The sequence below is a fragment of the Protopterus annectens genome, chromosome 8.part0, assembly GCF_019279795.1.
Source record: "Protopterus annectens isolate FY-2018-M chromosome 8.part0, PAN1.0, whole genome shotgun sequence".
NCBI lineage: Eukaryota > Metazoa > Chordata > Ceratodontiformes > Protopteridae > Protopterus > Protopterus annectens.
Window position 1 is genome coordinate 1,939,111,218 of NC_056741.1, and position 19,918 is coordinate 1,939,131,135.

General features: G+C 39.5%; 1 protein-coding gene across 1 annotated transcript in view; it reads left to right on the forward strand.

Annotated features, from left to right (window-relative positions):
* Window positions 1-19,918, forward strand: part of CFDP1 (craniofacial development protein 1) — a 681,610-nt gene that overhangs the window by 15,826 nt on the left and 645,866 nt on the right. The window lies entirely within an intron of this gene.

Sequence of the window (19,918 nt, forward strand, 5' to 3'; positions counted from 1 at the left end):
ATCTTACCTTATGATCAACTTCTTGCTGCAAGGAAATCTGATTGTTTATAAAAACAATCTCGGTCTTTTGAGCATTTATTTTCAAAACCTAAAGCTGACCCAGCCGTGGTTTCTGGATCCAAAACTGCTCCTGCAAAACAGTTTACTGCCTGCTAACCCATTTTCTCTGAGTAGGAGGAGAAAAGGTATTCCTCTAGTACTTTTTGAACTATCAAGATCAGATGTTAAAAGTTTTTACTTTTATCTGCTGATGACACGTAGATGATGATTAACTTTCCCTCTTCTGAGGTAAAAAGTCATTGAATTCCTCTATTGCATCTGCTTTAAGTGACTGAACACATTTTAAAGTGTGATTATTATTCTACTGATTCCTCCTGTAGAGCTGTTGCTTCTAGGTAGTATTGAAATAACTAGATTGGCGTCATTCTCAAAATTTTCCAGAATTTGTTAAAATTGAAATGTTAAAATTTTCCCTAGATAAGGAGTTTCTGTTTCAACGCTATGCAGTTGAGGTATTAATGAAGTTTGAAAAGAGGCTGTAATTATCATCAGTGCAACATAATTCCTGCCTTCCCTTAAACCTCACTGCTGCTACTCCCTTTGAATATTATTCTGCATGTATTGTTCCCACAATGTTCGTGTAATTCTGTGTGATCTACACCTTCCCTTTTCTCAAGATCCCTATTCTAATTCTTTTATCTTGTTTGTAGTAATCGGTACTTCAAATACAGTCTGTTTAGACTTTGAGTTCCATTTTCTAGTAATTGCTTTTCTGGCAGCCAGCGTAAATAAACTTTGACAAGGCCTTGCTATGTCAAGCCAATCTGACTTCTTCTAAGCTGGGTCACAGAGGCTGAAATTCAAAATGTTATCCCTTTTACCATGGAAGTTTAGAGGGTGGATTAAACTAATTCCTAAAATTTGAAGTTCAAAATGTTATCCTTTTAATCCACCCTCTAACTTCCATGGTAAAACTAATTCCTATCATCACATTCCCTCAATTGAGCAGTTCTGATGTTTCTTTAATGGTTGTTGTGTCTGAGTTGCATTATGAGCTCTTTGTCTTACCCTTTGGACTTTCACAGCACCAAGGATATTCTTGCTGTAGTCATTGCATATTGCAGGCTTCAAGGCATTGTCATCTTTCCAAATTTGTCTATTTTCAGTTATTAAGAGTCTTTATAAACTGCCCAGAATCATCTTTTCTGGGTTTTCAAATCAGCTTTCAGAAATCTTCTCTCATCCCTTCCCACAGAATTGCATTTGAGGGATAGCTATTAGATTCTGCCATGGAAAGAGCCTTTCGTCATTCTGTGTTGTGGTGTTCCAGTTAAAGCCACACATCTGCAAGGGAGTTTCTCAGTATTTTTGGATACATGGCTATTAGGTTTCTACTCAGCCAAGCTTCTCGTGGTCCTGCAGAGTGGTGCTAGCAGCAGAGTGGCTAAAAGAGCGACTGCTAACCTGATAAGTGTCTTTTTTTCCTGCTACTACCTGGGCTACTGTCCTTTCTAGCTAAACTGCAAGTATTTCTGCTTCTTGAACGGTTTTAAACTGTTTAAAGTTGTTTTTGCACCTGTACTTTTAAAGTTTGTCCTGTTTGTTGCATTTACCTGTTGAGGCTACACACACAAGTGCGCTAGCCTGTGTTACATATTTATTGCATTTTCCTGCTGTTTGTTGCAAAAAAGAAAAAAAAAAAAATTATCCTTGTTTCCCATCTTTCCTGACCTAGAGTAGTCCAAATACAGGCTATGCTGTATTCTGGACTTTTGGAAAGTTCCTGTGTTGCCCATTTCCTTTCTTCGATAAAGGGAGGCTTCTTTGTTCACCAGTGGCAGTGGGGAGCTTAGAGCAGCTTATCTATCCCTGGAGGAGTGTTCCCAGCACAAGAATCTGGTAGTCTATTGGCCGTTTTGGGTCAGTTTCTAGCTTTTTCAAGTCCCCCTGTATAAAACCCGCTTTGGCGTGGCCTTGTGCGATTTTATGCATAGCGCAGCATCGGGCAGCTTTGCTTAATTGGGTTTAAACCATTCTCGGCTTCACAAAGTCTGCTCTTCACTTTTTCCCTTAGAACTGATCTAGTTCTCATAATAAACACCCTATTCCTACTCTAAAGCCTGGCACTTGCTCACCTAAAGCAATTATATAAGTCAACACTAAAAAATTAAAAGCACTACACCCTCACAAGCTCCCCTTGAGTACCTTGTTCCCCATTTACCCTTTTTTCAATTATAAAGGAATTCCCAATACTATTCTAGCATGTCCAAAGGTCAGTTGTCAATCTCCTCTCTGGTCCAGCTGGTGAATCTGGGAATCTTGAGGCAATGTTACAACTGCCTCATGTACACAGTCAATCCTCTCCTCCTCCCAACAAATTCCAACACATGTGAGAGATGCAACCATATAGCCAAACTGGAGGCTAAGCTCGCTCAACTCAGTACTGGTGTAACCAGTCAGGAGGAGAAGGAAACCACACTCACTACAATTCCAGTCTCACATAGACCTACCACGACAGCAAACCAAACACATAAACACACAAAAACATACTCGGAGACTCTAAATAAAAATCTGCCTAAGCAGCAGAGACCTCCAAAACAGACACCCAAGCAACCGCTACCCCAAAACAAAACACGTGCAACACATCACTCACAAAGCCAGTGTGCCAAACAGTTACAGCCCTTAAGGCTAAACAACACACCTGATACACTTGTAATAGGTGACTCTCGTCAGGCACACTGACGTCCCACTCACCAGGCTGAACAAGGAGAAGGTCACGGTGAGCTGCCTGTCGGGCCCTAGGATCCGCCAAATAACACAAGCACTCGGGTCACTCCAAGGCAAGTACAAATATGACTCCGTCATTGTCCATGCTGGTGTGAATGACCTGAGACGTACCTCCCTGGACTACATGAAAAGAGACATAGAGGAGCTCTGTGAGCATGTAGCCCAGGCCGGTATGACCCTGACCTTGAGTAGCATCTTACCCTCACCAAGAATGATGCCACAGTATGAAGACAAGACGATCAATTTCAACAATTGGCTTAAGTATTGGTGTCATTCAAAGGGGATCCAATGCCTGTCAGCCTGGGATGACATGCTCAACAAGCCACGATGCTTCGCTAGGGACGGCTTGCATCTGTCACCCCTGGGCTTTCGGATATTGGCAAAGGCTCTTGCCACCCCCATAGTGCCTTTTTTAGGCAAGGCTCAAAAGACAAACCCACCTCCATAGGTATCGCAAGGGATAAGAAACTAAGAGTAATGCTACTCAACGCCAGAAGTCTAAACCTCAAGATGCATGCACTCAAAACTCTCCTTAGCATGGAGAACATCGATATCTCTGCAGTAACAGAAATCTGGTTCAAGGCTCCCGAGAGCACCCCAGCACTACCAGGTTATACCTCATACCATGCTTTTCAGCCCCAAAACTTGGACCGAACCACAAAAGGAGGGGGAGTAACAATATTCGTCAAAGATACGCACACCTCCAGGTTGGTGGCACAGCACGAAGCATCAGAGACTATCCATGTGCAACTAACAGTGGGTAAAACTGCCTTCCAGTTTATAGCCTGCTACAGACCACCCTCCCAAACCCAGGAACCCCACTCTGCCTTCCTGAGAAGACTGGAAAATTATGAAGGCCTCTCCAAACACCATTATATTGGGCGACTTTAGCTACCCAGATATAGACTGGGAGCATTACTCTAGCTCCAACACCCTAGCCCAAAGGTTCCTAGAATTTATAAACTCAAATGCTATGGAACAACTTGTTACCACTCCCACAAGAGGGGAAAACATACTGGACCTGATCATCACCAACATGGGGGCTCTGTGCTCCAGACCAGAAGTGTATCCCTCACTGGTAAGATCAGACCATAAACTAATCTCACTGGATATTCACATCCCGACCCCACCCCCTGCCCAGAAAACCACAGTGAAAAACTTCTCTAAAGCAAATTTCACACTCCGCAAAACCGAGGTGGAATCCAAGGCCAGCTTCGAGAGAAAAATTGCACAGGACACTAAGGATAATCACAAGGCTTTCTTTAATTATGTTAGGAACCTGGGTGGGAATTCCCAGATATGCTCAGAATTAATCCAAAATGACAAAAAGTACACCGAACCCACAGACATTGCCAACATCCTAGCTGACAGGTTAAGCGCAAACTTCTCTCTCCCCCCCCCCTCGCCACCAAAAGGGCAAATATCTATCCCAGCAGAGTGCTGCCCCCCTGACATCTTAGATGCTCAGATAAGAGCCGCCCTCTCCAAAGCAAAAAAAACACAGCATCAATGGGACCAGACGGAGTCCCGGGCTGCGTCCTACATGAACTCCAAGAAGAGCTAAACCCAAACATAAAACTACTGTTCAATCTCAGCCTTACTACAGGATATGTACCCAAAGAGTGGCATACAGCAACCGTGGTCCCTCTCCACAAAGGTGGTGCCTCAACGGATCCTGGAAACTATCGCCCCATAAGCCTGACTAGCTTGGTCTGCAAAGCTATGGAAAGGATCATCATGGACCTCATAAATAAAGATATTGGGGACCTACAGACACTGGATCCTACCCAGTTCGGCTTTGTTAAGGGCAGATCCTGCCTCTTAAACCTGGTCGATTTCTTTGTAACAGTCACCAAGGCCATTGACGAGGGGAACGTGGTCCACACAGCTTACCTGGATCTCGCAAAAGCCTTCGATACAATACCCCACTCGGGCATTATAGATAAGCTCACCAGCTTAAATATAAACCCTATGTCACTATATGGGTTGCAAACTGGCTCAAGGACAGAACCCACATAGTTAGAATTGCTGGAGCCATGTCAGACTCCAAACCAGTTACAAGTGGAGTCCCACAAGGCTCAGTCCTGGGACCTCTCTTGTTCGGTATATATTTCCTGGAGGTACAGGCCAACACGGAAGGACTGTGGCTGACCAAGTTCGCAGATAACTGAAAACTAGGCGCCATAATCGACTCTCCAGCCGACACAAGCATCCTACAAAAGGGCCTCATAGAAACAGACAACTGGTGCCAGAGCCATGGCCTCAAGCTAAACGCCAAAAAGTTTGTAGTCATCCCCTTTGGTAATTTGTGGGCACTTTGTCTTTGCCACATAGGTGGTAATCCATTAAGTACGGAAGAAGTAATTAGAGACCTGGGGACCCAAGTTGATAGCAATCTCTCATTTGAAAACCACGTGGCCAAAGTGGTTAGAAAAACATTTTATATAGCCCACCTAATCATGAAGGGATTCACAGCTAGATCAGGGGAGGTCATCTTGCCTCTTTACACATCCCTCATCAGGCCCATAATTGAGTACAATGCCCCTTTTGGGATGTACCTTACCAGACACCTGCAGCAACTGGAAAGACCCCAAAAGTACCTCACCAAGAGGATCAAAGGGCTCAAACAGATGCCATATGCTGCCCGGTTAAAGAAACTCCAGCTCTACTCAGTGGCATACCGCCTGCTCAGAGGTGATCTGTGCCTGACGTATAAAGCCATGTCCAACCCAGAATTAATGGACATGCTGCACCTCAGAAAATCCAAATCCCATCGAGCTACGTGCTTGAGAGACTTGAACCTCAGCACTGAAACAAATAGGACATGCTGGAGGGACAGATTCATAACCTAGAGGCTCCCTTCACTCTGGAATAAAATCCCAGTCCAGGTTAGGCAGAGTCCCTCATTGACTGTCTTCAAGAGTAATCTTGATGAGTGGATGGGAGATCGTAGGTTTACCCCGGGTATCACTTCTGTGTCACTGTTAGACAGAGGCACAGTATACTAACCTCGAAAAAGGGCATAGCAAAATTCATTTAAAATGGGTGGCGAAAGCCAAACACACTCTGGCTAGGCTTATAAATGCCCTAGGGCAGATAGCCTAGTATGAACCTATGATTCTCATGCTTCTACTGGCCAGAAACCACACGAGGAAAATTAAAGTGGTACCTTTTGATCATTCTAGATTTGTCATCTATGCCCTTTGGCCTACCAGATCCCAGTTCTCATATCTGTACAAAGTTAGATTTTTTTTAGTTGGACAGACTAGATGTCTTGCAATTCAGGTTTTTCACGCTGTCTTCCAACTACCATATATTCTGTAACTATAAATGCATCAAATTAAAAGTGCAAGCCATGTGGAGCCCTTCAGACAGACAGGCAGCTTATAAATATCAGAGAGATGTTGGCAGTGATCAATGCTTTGAAAAACTTAAATTGTATCTGGTCCCCAGAGAACACCACATCAATGTGGTACATAAACAGAGCCTACTAGCTTTGTAGACTGACAGCCTAGCTATGGCAACTTGGGAGAGAGCATGGCATATATTCCATCAGAGCACAACCTGATTGCAGACAAGTTCATCAGGACTAGGACAGACCCACCATGAATGAAAACTTCTAAGAGCTGATCCAACTCTGGGGAACACCTTAAGTAAATCTGTTTGCTTCCTTTCAGAACAGACAGCTAGAGAAATGCTGCTGAAGACTCCATGCAAACAGGCCTGGAAGACATACTTTGTTATTCCCGTGGACTGGAATATTCCTTTATGCTTTTCTTCTTTTTTTTTGCTGGTATCCAGTAGTGAATACTCAGAAAGACTTGACAAAAATTGTGGTGGTGATTCCTTTTTGATCCAGGCAGCAGTGGTTCTCCATTGTTCAACAATAAGGACAGTTTATCACAAGCTTCTCCACAGACTGGATTTGCTCGCATAAGATTGGAATTGTTTGATACACCCTGAACAAAAAAAAAATCTTCATCTAACTGCCTGGATAATAGAACTGTAATACATTTTAGGCACTTGTTTTTCTGATGATGTGTAGCAAGTAGTAAAGGAGGCAAAAATGCTAAAAGGAAATCACATATGTGCAAGTGGGAGAATATTTTCTAGTTGGTCCCAGTCCAAGAACCAGGGCTCTCTTCAGGCTCATCTGCCTCTAGTTCCTGATTTGTGTGAGTTATTTTCCTCTGGACTTTTTTATTCCTCTGTCATGGTCCATATGTTTGTCATTTCTGCTTGAACATCCTTTTGCTACCACCTTTCAAAGCATGTCCACCTGGAAAATGGCTGACTGCTCTAGGGACCTCAGCTTTGAATTTGAAAAAGATTACTTGGTCTCCACTGAATCAATTTATCAGGCTGAACTGAGGATCTTAACAAGGAAGACTTATATACTGACACCTCACAAAGCAGCCTCATCAAACATGTAAATCAGTTTGAAAATACTCATCATTTCTTCGCCAAAAAGATCTCTGGTGTCAGTGCCTTAAGTTACTCTGATAGACTAAAATCTTTTATCACTGTACCCAGTGTCATACAGATTCTTGAGGGGTGATATCTGCTTAGCATGAATGCCACAGCACTCTTCGAGCTCCTTCACCTAAAATAAGTGATAAACATACATCTGTTCTAGAGACCATACATCTGTTCTAGAGACAAATCTACACTATCACATCAATGAGATCAGATGGCATGATGGATACATAACCCTTGTATACCCCAGTAGTCTGCCCTTACCTCTCGAGCAAAGTCTGTTACTAGCAACCTTTAAAACCAGTCTGGATGTGTGATCACACATTTTCTCTGGGAATATGTAGAGAAAGTCTACTTAATGGGAATCCGTGATTAGTTTTCTTCCAGTACTGTGTGATGTGGCTGAGCTTCTTGATAGGTAAGAACCTATCAATCTGAGCCTCAACCATTTGTGGCGAGTCTGCCCTACCTCATTTTTATTCCTTTGTACGTGTAGTGGTTTCAGTGTGTAACCCATAGTATTCTTCTTCCTATCTTCTTTCCTGAACCCAAGCAAAGAGAAGAAAAATGCTTCACAATCTGGATGTCCAAAGACAGGTCAGATACTGCTTAGACTAAACTTGACCTTTCATTAAAGCTGATCAGCAGGTTGCCTCCTAGGAGGGTAAGAGGAAAGGACAATCTGTGTCAAATCTGACCTTTTCCAGATGGTTGCATCATACTTTTGGTTTTTGTTATACTCACTATGATAAGCCACTTAGGCAGGTTATGGCCCACTTTGCAAGAGTACTGGCTTCTTCAGTGCCTTTCTGAAAAGGGGTGGACTCTAGACATATACTAAAGACAGTAAATTGGCCCACTTTACATCCATACTTTTTTTTTTTTTTTTTTTTTTTTTTTTTTTTGCAAGGCACTGCAAGCTAGAGTCCTTTCCCTGATCCAGAGCAGACTTTGTTAGGACTCTCTCCAGGAGCTCCTGGAGTTTGGTTATTTGCCTCCTCCCTCTGTTAGTTTTCTAAGCTATTATAAAAATACCCACTTGATTTAGCCTACTGCAGCAGTCCTACATGTATGAACATAGCACAGTTGTGTTAGTAAACTTACCAAAAACAGTAGATGTTCCAATAAAAGAGTAACTATAATAACTTCTTCTCCCTCCGGCTCCATTCTTTGCTTGTTTTTCTTTTGTGCTGCCAGGATGTGGATATTTCACCCTTTTGCACATAGTTTACTTTTGGGTTTAATTCATTGTTCTGTCAGGGCTTTTGCCTCCCAAATGGGCAAACAATATGCTGAAGCTTTTTATATGCTAGCTGCTCTTGTATTAAGCTGCACTTGAGCTCCTAACAGATGGAGTGAGTGGAAGGTGACCTATCTTTTTTTTTTCACTTCTGTCACTAGTGGAGCCCCTTTAGCAGTCAGTATTTTGCTCCTGTTTTCCTTTTATTTATTTTATTTGCAGTTTGTTTGCCAGGGTGGTCCTATTGGGCCACAAAGAGCCTGTTTTCAATGGAGTCCTGTGGAGAAAAGCTCCAGTAAAATACATAAATACGAAAATACAAATATAAATACAAGAAGTCAGAAGAATACAAGATAAATTACAAAATTAGAGAATTAAAAAAAGAAAACCAGTTACAAGTTGCCATAGATTGGCATTATGAGGTGCTAGTTAGTATAATGCATTAAACTTCATTACAAATGAATTACAGTTCCTGTAAAATGATAGTTCCTACAGTTATTATTAGGAGTTATAAGACCGTAGGAGGCTATTTACATATATGTTAGCTTGTGGAGAGTAATTAAGGTCAAGAAAATTATGTAGGATGGGAGCAAAGGCATTCCCATTGTGAAGTTAGGTGTGAGTGAAGTAGGGTTTTGAAGGCAGAGAGTCTGTTAGTGGTACGGATGAGAGGTGGAAGAGAATTCCAGTGGTGTGCTAGAGAGGAAGGATAGGAGGTACTTGCCTGGTGGATGGGAAGATTTATGTAGTTCTGTTAGATTTTGGGAGTTAGATCTGAGACATCTATCTGGAAGATAGATGTTGAAGGTGGAGGCAAGGGAGGGGCAGAGAGAGGGGCTAAAAATAAGTGTGTTTGGATAAGTTGGGTATAGGTAAGATATTTGGGTAGCTCAAGTCAGTTCAGTTGGTTTAGTGGATCTATGGCCAGTTGCAAAAATTTTGTAGTAACAGGAGGATAGTTCTGACTTGAGGGAAGATTGCAGATTAGTAAGGATAGAGGCACCATATTGGAGGGAAGGGATATGAGCTAAGTAGTTGTAAGAACAAGCCTAGAAGAGGGAGAGCTATAACTGTTATGACAGTAAAGCATGCCTAATTTCTTGTGTGTTTTTTTTTATACTTACTGATGTAAGTATGTGGTGACTATCAAACTTTAACTGATCATCAATGAGAATTCCTAAAAGTTTTGCAGTGGAAATTATTTTGAGAATTGTATTATTTTGGCTGATGATAGAAAATGAGTTTTTATCTAAGGTGGTGGTTTTAGAAGGGGTAAATATCATTAATTTAGTCTTGGTTGCATTGAGTGCCAGAAGGTTGTCTATCATCCACTCTTCAGTAGAAGAGAAGGCTTCCTGAGTTAATTTTGCTAATGAGGAAGTAAAGGTGGCAGAACAGATTATAGCAGAGTAGTCTGTGTATTGGATGAGGTTGGCGTTAGGGATGGCATGATATAAGTCATTTATGAAGCCATTGAATAGAAGGGGATCTAGAATTGAGCCTTGAGGGATGCCTGTGGGAGTATTTAGGAAAAGTGAAGTAGCTTTTTTTTCCACGTGACTACTTGTTGCCTCTTTGATAGGTAACTGGTGAACCAGTTGATAGAGGAGGGAGCTAGGCTTAGTTTAGCGAGTTTGGTAATGAGATGGTTGTGAGAGATGGTGTCAAAAGCCCAAGCCTTTGAAAGGTATAAGAGGAGGGTGGATATAATATGATCGGTATCATGGACCTTGTTAATGGTCTCTAGGAAGGAGAGAAGAGAAGTGTTGGTACTATGGCGTGGTCGGAATCCATGCTGAGTGGGAGTAAGAAGGTTGTGTTATTTAAGAGAGAAGGTAGGAGTTGAAGGTGGATAAATTTTTCGAGAAGTTTAGAAATAGAGGATAAGATAGCGATAGGTCGGAAGTTTGGGATATCATTGTTGTTGCCTCCTTTATGGAGTGGAATAATAAAGGCCTTTTTCCACAGCTGAGGAACATGGCATTCTGAAATTGATTGATTTATTAGAATGCAGATAGGGAAGGCAATGGCTTCTGCTGGTATTTTTAGGAAGTAGGAGGGTATCTCGTTAGGAGCATTAGAACATGGTTTCATTTTTAGAAGTATTTTTTTTTATAGTAGACATGGGGATAGGATTCATGGAGAAGGGAGGAGGTTAGAGCTGGAGTTAATAGAGGAAGAATGGATGTGTGGTTGTGGGAGTGAGGAGGCAATATTGTTAGTGAAGGATTATGTTAGTTTGTCTATGGAGTCAATAAAGAATTAGTTAAATTGGGGTGCTAAATTCAGGTCGGAGGTATTTAGGCCAGGGCAGGGGTTTCTTTTTTGCCTGGGTTAAGGAGAGAGGAGATTCCATCCCAGAATTGTGGTCGGTTTGGAGTGTTGAAAAATAGGCTTTGCGGTCTGAGAAGTTTTTTTACTTAGTTGCATCTAAGTAAACCATGGGACCGGGTTGCTTTATTCTGCTGAATTACCACCTTGAAATCCTTTTCTTAGATTCACACTTTCATTTATATCTGAATGTGTCTCTTGCAACTTTGCCATTTGCAGCCTACACTTATTAATATAATTCAATACCTTTTGCTGTTTGTGTATACCTGTAAGGCCATTTACATTCCATGTTAGTATTATAATAAAAAGCTATTTGTATACCTGTAAGGCCATTTACATTCCATGTTAGTATTAAGAGTAGCCATTATAATAAAAAGCTATTAATCCTACCTTTTATACATGGCCAATCTTTTGTCTGTTTCCAGAATTTAGTTTGCATGCAGTCACTGTCTCCATGCTGATCTCTTATGTAGTTGCATCCTCTCATTTCTATTTGAGGTCATGTCACATTTTTAGACTACTCGCTTCAGTAAAAGCATTCAAAGAAAAAAATAGAAACCACCATTCCCTTCCAATTTACAAAAATACACACAACTATGTACACTTTTGTAATAGTTGTTTATTTCTCCACAGAGAGCAGTTGCCCTAAATTACTGGCTGCATTCATAGGCACTACCAACTGTAAAGTTAAGGTTACCCAAGCTGAAGTGCATGTTAGTGTAAGTAAAAATACAGGGTCTGATGTGTTGTCTGTTCTTATCCTTGTTCCTGTCATAGATGTGAAAAACAATTTTCTTGCTTTCAGTAAATATTTTAGCAGCAAGACAAATGCAGCTAAATTTAACTAATAAACTAAATGTCACACTGTTATATTTAATATGTTATCTTACTAAGGCTGCTTTGTAACTTTTATTCACTTCCCACAGTTTCACTTCATTTATTTTTCACTAAGCTGCTTGCCAATGTCCCCTTAAATGTTGTTTATCCTCTTAATCTCTCACTGTTCACAGACCCTCTCATGGTTGATTGCTTTTATCCGCAGACTACCAGTCTTGAAGTAAAAACAACTGGTAAGGGAAAATGTCTAGTAACTGCAGATGTATGAAAGAACTATTGTAGGTTTCACTCTGAGCTGACTGTTCAGACCTCTCATGATTAATTGCAGACTTCTTATTTCCAACTGAAAGCATTTGCTAATTGGGTAAACAACTACAAACTCTGCAAATGTAAGGGGGTAAACTACCATTTTCCATGCCTTTTTTGGAGACTAAGTTGGCTTGGCCGAAAAAGGCCCACAAGGGCAGCTAGCCTAGTATCTGTCTATGAACCAATGAATGTATGCAGCAGTTACTGATAAGACTGCGCCACCTCATATTTAAAATACTTAAACTGCTTTGTTATATAATGTGATATTTATATTATGAATTTTTATACAAATATTAATAGTAATCATGTATTTTACTTGGTTATTTTCAATGTTCTTCTAAACATTCTTGACAAACTGGAGTTTGTATTTCATCCACTAGTTTAACACAGTCAGCAAAAATCCAGTCTTTGCTCAGACACTCCTTTTTGCAAAGCCAAATTTTACATGCTGCATCTTATATCTAATGGGGTTGATGCTTTACAGCTGTCCAATTTATTTATTAATTTTATATTTTATATTCCTCTCCAGCTCTCAACACTAGTCTCTGGATTGAGTTCAAGGCACTCCAGGTTTTACTTTGTGGCTCTTTTTTTTGTCTGTGTTACTCAAGCATTTTCATTTGGAATAATGGAAAAAGTTTCACTGGCAGGATGTCTGTTAGAACTGTGTTATTGTTGGAAGAATCAAACAGAACAGTCTCCTTTTTTTTTCTTGCTGGCTGTATTTCCTGCTTTAGCCTTTTCTGCATCCAGACTTGCTTTTATCCTTCAGGGAAAATATCTGTAAACAGCTGGATAGAATATCTTTAATTTCACACTTGCCTCTTAACATTCTCTGATTACTGGGATTAATGTGCTTCTTTTCTGCCTGGTGTACAGGTAGTAATCATTTTCCACAAATGCTTTGCTGTCCACTTTTTAATACTGTCATTTTCCACCTGTTTTGACAGGAGCAGCTGGTTTTGCTAGTATGTTTTGTATCTTTACTGATATAGGTCTTGGCTTCTTTCTGATGGCCAGGTTTGGTACATACAAGTGATGTGTGCTCTCAGGTTAACAAATCCTGCTGTGGAACACCAGTCCAGTTGCTTGTTTGTACTTGCATCAAATTAATGCAGTATACTCAGTCCAGTTTCTCTGGTACAACAGTAAATCGCTGGTTTTCTCTGCATATTCTTCTTCTAACTCTCCTTTTTTTAAACTGCTGCTCTTGGGAATCCTTCTATTCAGCCAGTGTTTTCTTCAGTTCATTTGTTTTTTTGTAGTTTTATCAGCTCATCTGAGTAGCTAGTTAAAGATTGTTCTGTTTTCCAGCGTTTTTTTTCATTCGATTTGGTATATTCCATAATTGTTTCACTTATTTAATCACTTCTGAGGGCTTTTGATCTATTTTTAATTAGTATAAATTCCTGGACGTCATCCTATACCAAAGCTGAAACTTGAACTGCTTTTAGCTGGTGAATTTTCTCTTTTTTTTTTCAAATTTCTTCTTTGGTGATATCTGAGAAATGTAATTACTAGTCATTAACTGTTTCACCCAGACTGATATGTTTTATTAGGTGCTTTTTTTCAGTTTTCACACTGAGAGAGCTCTAATCAACCTGCTGAATTGTGTGCAGCTATTTCAGAAATTCTTCTTTGCCCTAAATTGCGCATCCAGAAGTGGCCTCCATGCATGTGTTCAATAGGTTTGAAGCATTTTTCAGACTGTTTTTTTTTTTTTTTTTGGTGTTAGGCATGCATTTGCTGGTGCGTGTGTGTGTTTTTGTACATTTGTGTGTTTATTGTACACCTATTGTATGATCAGTCATATGCATGCTCTCTTGCGATCTCGCTCATTCACTGTCACATACAAGTTGGTCTTTTAACAGGGTCTATATTATATAAGTGAAGGATTAAAATGTTGACTTACCTTTGATCTACCCCTATTTCTCGAAGCTGCACAACATTGAATGGCCAAATCATCGATTTCTTTCCAAGGGAAAGAAACGGTTGGCCGTTCTTTTAAATTTGCCCCCATCCTGACTGTAAAGTGATCTCGGAGTTAGTTTATTTAGTTAGGGTGGTGTTTGTTGTAATGCCGTGTGCGTGTTTGGGCTACTGATTGATTTCTTTCCCTTGGAAAGAAATCGATGATTTGAGGGTTCGATGTTGTGCAGCTTTGAGAAATATATCAAAGGTACATTGACATTTTAATCCTTTCTTTATATAATATAGACCCTTTTAACAGGGCTGAAGTCCTTTGTACTGAAGACATTTAATTTGCTTTTTGGTTTCTAGGAGAGTTTACATTTGTGAAACTGAAGATACTAGTTGCTTACTAAAAGCTAAATATTTCCTGTAAATGGTTGGTTTAATGATTTGATATTTGAAATTTAAAATTGTTAGCAGAAATTTAGGCTTAAGAAAGAGTTTCTTAGCACAACATTACAGTGAAATATTTCCCTTTTTTTAAAAATGATTAACTGTGATTCTTGTGGATTAAGAAGGCAAACTGCTTTCCTGACATCTTTAATATAAGAAGTCTTTTTGTGGATACATGTTTTCTGTGTATCTCTTACTGTTTTGAGGAGAATTTGCCAAGTGTGCATTTGTCACCATTTTTTTTCATTATGTAGTGTGGTAGTGTTTCTTTTTTTCCAGTGTTTTCAGCCTATGCTTTCACACTATCCAAAAGAAAACTGCAGACTTGTCTCGCACCTTGTGTAACTTCCACTATTTTCTTGTGGTTTTCTTTTATATTTTTGTGAAAGCACTGAATCACACAAACTTTAATCCACTGATTTAGCGCTTTCAGCCCAAAACTTAGGCCTTCATCAGAACAAACATTTAAAAAAATTGTCCCATTTTATAGTGTAATGAATATACTTTGAACCAATTAGATCTCAGTTGCCGTTAAACCCAATGTAAAAAAACAATTGCAAAATAATTAATGCATTTTGATAAAAAAATATGTCAATAAAGACAATAAAACTATTTACATTTATTGTAATAGGCCTTTCTTTTTTACGCAGCTTTATAATTGACACCATTGTTGATCCCTAATGCCCTACATGCATCCAAAAGAACCTGCCATTTAAACTCTCTAAAATCAAGTTCCCCATCTCTGTCTCCATTGAAATCCACTGGAGCATGATCTATAACTGTAACCTGTGTGGTTAATAAAGATAGTGTTAAGTTTCTTTTTAAAGCATGTTTGTAAAGAACATCATCTAAGTTGTTCTTTTTAATGCATAGTAATGTTCATAAATTCTATTTTTGAGCTGCCTGTCAGTCTTTCCAATATAAAACGAAAAACGGGTGGAACATTTTGCCATGTATACCACAAATGTGGATTTGCAATTAAAAGTGCCAGGAATATGCCACACCCTATTCTGAGTTTCAATTTCAAATTGTGGTCCCCCTGAAATAAATTTACAAAAATTGCAACTTTTACATTTAAAAGTACCTATACTTCTTTGGGGCTTTTTTGTGTCCACTTTCCAATGTTTCTTTGAAATGTCTGGCCCTTTTGTTGACAAAAAGGGGAGCTTCACCTACTACCGCCTGAAGATCACTGTTGGAAACTTAATATTCTCCAGTTATTGGACACTATGTTCTTGATTTCTTTTCTGTCTAAGGTGAAGGTTAACAACATCGACGTAACCCAATCCTTCCTGTCTTGAGTATTCCCTCTAAATCCCTCCTTTTTGTTATTCACACTAATGATGTTGTGCACAATTTTGGAAGGGTATCCTGTATTCTTGAACCTGGAATGTAATTCCTGCTCCAAGAGATCCAACTGTGCCTCATCACTTGTAAGCCTATTAAGTCTTACTAACTGCCCTTTTATGATTTTATATTTAACGTAAGTGGGATGCATACTGGAATAACTCAAAAGACCGTGGCTTGCTACATTTATGTAACTGATACTTGATCCCGAAAAATCTTTGCCTTCTTTTGTAACCTCTAAATCTAAAAAACAAATCTTAGAATTGTCCCAACTGCTGATTAAAATGCAAAAAAGAGGTACTTTTTTTCATATCTTCAATAAACAGTGAAAGCTCAGATTCTGTTCCTCTCCAGACAAAAAATAGGTCATCAGTAAAATAATAATAAGTCACAATTTTGTGTCTGTTGGTAAACTTGGACATAATATTGGTTTCCCAATATGCCAAAACTAAATTAGCATAATTGGGAGCCATCCTGGCACCCATTGCCATGCCCTTGATTTGTAAAAAGTATTCATTTTCAAACATGAAATAGTTGTATGAGAGATTGCTGTCCATGAATTCCAACATGAACCTACATTCTTCCAGTTCATACTCGCCACTATTGATTTAACAAATTTCCCACCCACTCTAAACCCAAATCATGGGGAATACAAGTGTATAATGATGCCACATCAACTGTCACCAAGAAATCTCCAGCTTCCATCTTAATTTTGTTGATTTTTACTTAAAAAAAATCAAAAGAATCCATAATGAAGGATTCTGTTTTCTGCACGATCTCAAGCAGAGTTGTATCTATAAACTAGGAACATGGCTCTAACTTAGATGCCGGAGAGGATACCATGGGCCTATAAGGGGGACGATGCCCTTTTCTGTGTATCTTTGGGATTCCACAAAAGATGTCCTATTTTGGGTTTGTCCGCTAAAAAAAACTCATGCATATTCTTAGAAATCAACCCTTCTGACACAGCTTCAAAAAGCCAAGAATCTATTCTCTTGTAAGCTTTAAGGACATCAACTTTGGAAACTCTTCTGTATGCAGATTCATCTGCTAATAAAACTTGCATTCCCTTCACATAATCTTCAGAGTTTACTATGACCACTGAACCCCCTTTGTCTGTACGCATAACTCTAATAGAAGTGTCATCTTTAATGGAATTGAAAATCATTTGCTCATCTACAGTCTTGTTGTAAAATTTTCTTACTTCTTTTGTTTAACAAATGCTTTCTTTATTTCTGCCTCACACAAATCCTCAAATGCCTTAAGTGTGGGTTGCTAGGGTGGATTGAACATGCCAGGGTGGATTGAACGTGCTCGGTAAAACAAAATCGCCCTTTAGCTTTCCTTCTTGGTCTCTCATTAACAGCTTTAAATTCAATTTCCTAGTGTATGCTTTTAATGTATCCACAATGTCCGCCCTTTGAGAGAGCACAAAATTGAAACCTTTCTTTAGTAAATTGGTCTCTGCCTCAGTAAAAATTTTAAGCGACAAGTTGTAAAATTTAAAGTCCATAGGCATTACCTGTGTGTTTGATGCCATTCTTGTTTTTTTCCTCTGCAAAATGGAGGATAAACACTTGCTTGATTCACAGTTTCGGCTACCTGCATTACTGTCAGACTGCTGTAACTGTTCAAATTCCTTCTCTGTGGAATGTTTTTCTTCACAGGTGTAACAGTCTCCCATTGTTCGTGTTGTATTACTCTTTTCTCCTGCAGGCGCTTATAACGCCGAGGAGATAAAAGACGTGGAAAATCCCCTTGTGTCATTATGGTTTGAACCTCCATTTTCTCTAACGGCTTTCTCCTCCTGTATTATAATGTTCCGTGGTGACGTCAACTCCCCGGAGATGCTGCAGTCTGATTCTGCTGGTTTTAAGGTGGAGATTCCTTTTCTCTCTTTGTAAAGCCTGCAATCCCTGTTGACTTTCTTTTCTTTTTTTTTTCCTCAAGGAATTTTCTAGGGCATCAATTTTAAACTGTATTCGCCTCGGAACATCATCGATTTCCTTAGGTAGGGCAGCCAAGCTGAGTTTGTCTATGAAACCATCAGTCCATTTGGCAAGCTTGTATTCTTCTTCTCATGTTGTTCCTTAAGCACCTTAAGGAACGCCAAACCTGTATCTTCACAAATCTTTTGCCATTTATCAAAAAAATTATTACTAAAAATACTGTTGGGGGGTATTGTTTACCTGTAAACCCTTAGGGACCCGTTTTACATCCAGGCTGTATCTCAAATAAATGATAAATAAAATGCAAAATGAGGTGGCTAAAAGCAGTAAAATATCATTTTAAAATTATATTTTACTGCTTTTAGCCCCCTCGTTTTGCATTTTATTTATCATTTACTTATTGTTGTGCTATTGAGGTCCACAGTGACATCGTTGTTTATTGGAATATTCATTTGTATCTCAAATAAGCAATATCCCACTGAAGTTTTTTATATTTGATAAGAGAAGCTTCTAAATCTTTGAACAACCAGTCCTTGTTGACAATAATTCTCAGCATAGAGTCAGATAGTCCTGAGACATCCTCTGCCTCAATGGTGGTAACTGCTGGTGCTGCCATTAAATCCTTGACCATACCTCTCCAGAAACAATTCTGTTCATCTGGGCGATACGGAAACTCAACATCCACACCTTTTTCACCTGCCTGCGAATCCATAGGGAATGAGTGAATAGTCACAGTCAATAAACTATCTCCGCCTGTAGTGCTCCACTTGGAGATATCTTGTAAGTAACAACAAATAATCCAAAAGAAAACTGCAGACTTGTCACACACCTTGTGTAACTTTCACAAAAATAAAGAAAACAGCTGGTTTAATGCTTTCAGCCCAAAACTTAGAGGCCTTCATCAGACCAAACATTTAAAAAAAATGTCCCATTTTATAGGGTAACGAATACACTTTGAACCAGTCAGATCTCAGTTGCCATTAAACCCAATGTAAAAAAAAAATGGGGAACCTGATTTTAGGGAGTTGAAATGGCAGGTTATTTTGGATACCTGTAGGGCACCAGAGCTCAACAATGGTGTCAGTTATAAAGATGTGTTAAAAAGAAAGGCCTATTACAATAAATGTAAATAGTTTTACTGTTTTTATTGACATATTTTTTATCAATATGCATTTATTATTTTGGAATTGTTTTTTTACATTGGGTTTAATGGCAGCTGAGATCCGATTGGTTCAAAGTGTATTCATTACCCTATAAAATGGGACATTTTTTTTAAAATGTTTGTTCTGATGAAGGCCTAAGTTTTGGGCTGATAGCACTAAACCGGTGGATTAAAGTTTTTGTGTGATTCAGTGCTTCCACTGTTTTTTTTTGTGGTTTTCTTTTTTATGCTTTCACTGTCTTAAGTTTCTTCTCTTCATTTGGGGACTAGTTCTGATCATCAGTTTTCTTCATTCTTGTCCTGTGTCATGGTGGTCCATTTTGCATTGTCCTGAAAAGTTGAGTGTGAAATGTCTAAAGCTGACTTTTTATCTAGTAAGATACAAAGCATAACGTCTCTTGCAAGGGTCAGTAACTTCCACATATGGGAATGGTACTTGTATAACTTGTGCCAGTATAGGCCCATTGGATTTTTTAATATGTGCTGCCACTGCTGATTCCTTGCACTTTTTCTTGTTTTGTTGCTGTGCCATCCATTATTTCTTGTCAGCCCAGGCCATTGCATCTCATAATACACTACTAGAGAATCCCTTTTCTCTATCAAAAATTTGCTTTGCGACCTGGCCCTGGGGCGTATAGTGAGGAAACCCTAATTACACCTTGGCTGACCAGAATTCAGTTGTCAGCATGAGTACTGGACAGGCCAGGCAGAGGAGGATGGGCTTCAACATCCAATGCTGACAGACACATCATGGGGGAAGGAAAGTGAACCAGCCTATTAAGGGATAGGCAGTCACTGGTGGAAGTGGCTAGGGCATGCTCATGCTTTTAGGTAGTAGATGTGCCACTGAGTTGGGGATGATGGAGGTAGGAGTAGATGTATCATTCTCCACCAAAACAGTTGTTATAGGTTTGGCACCCGTCTGCTGGGACGGTAACGTCATCTTCAAGAGAATGAATAGGTTGGAAGGCTTTTGCCCTGTCCAGAGATGAAGTCTGCTTTGTATTGATGAAAAGCTTGGAGTGTGAGTCAAGCTGGGATTTGTTTTTAGCATGGAGCAGGCATAGCATCTGTGAAATTTTCAGTATGATTTTTTGCAGTCCTCTTTGTAGTCCT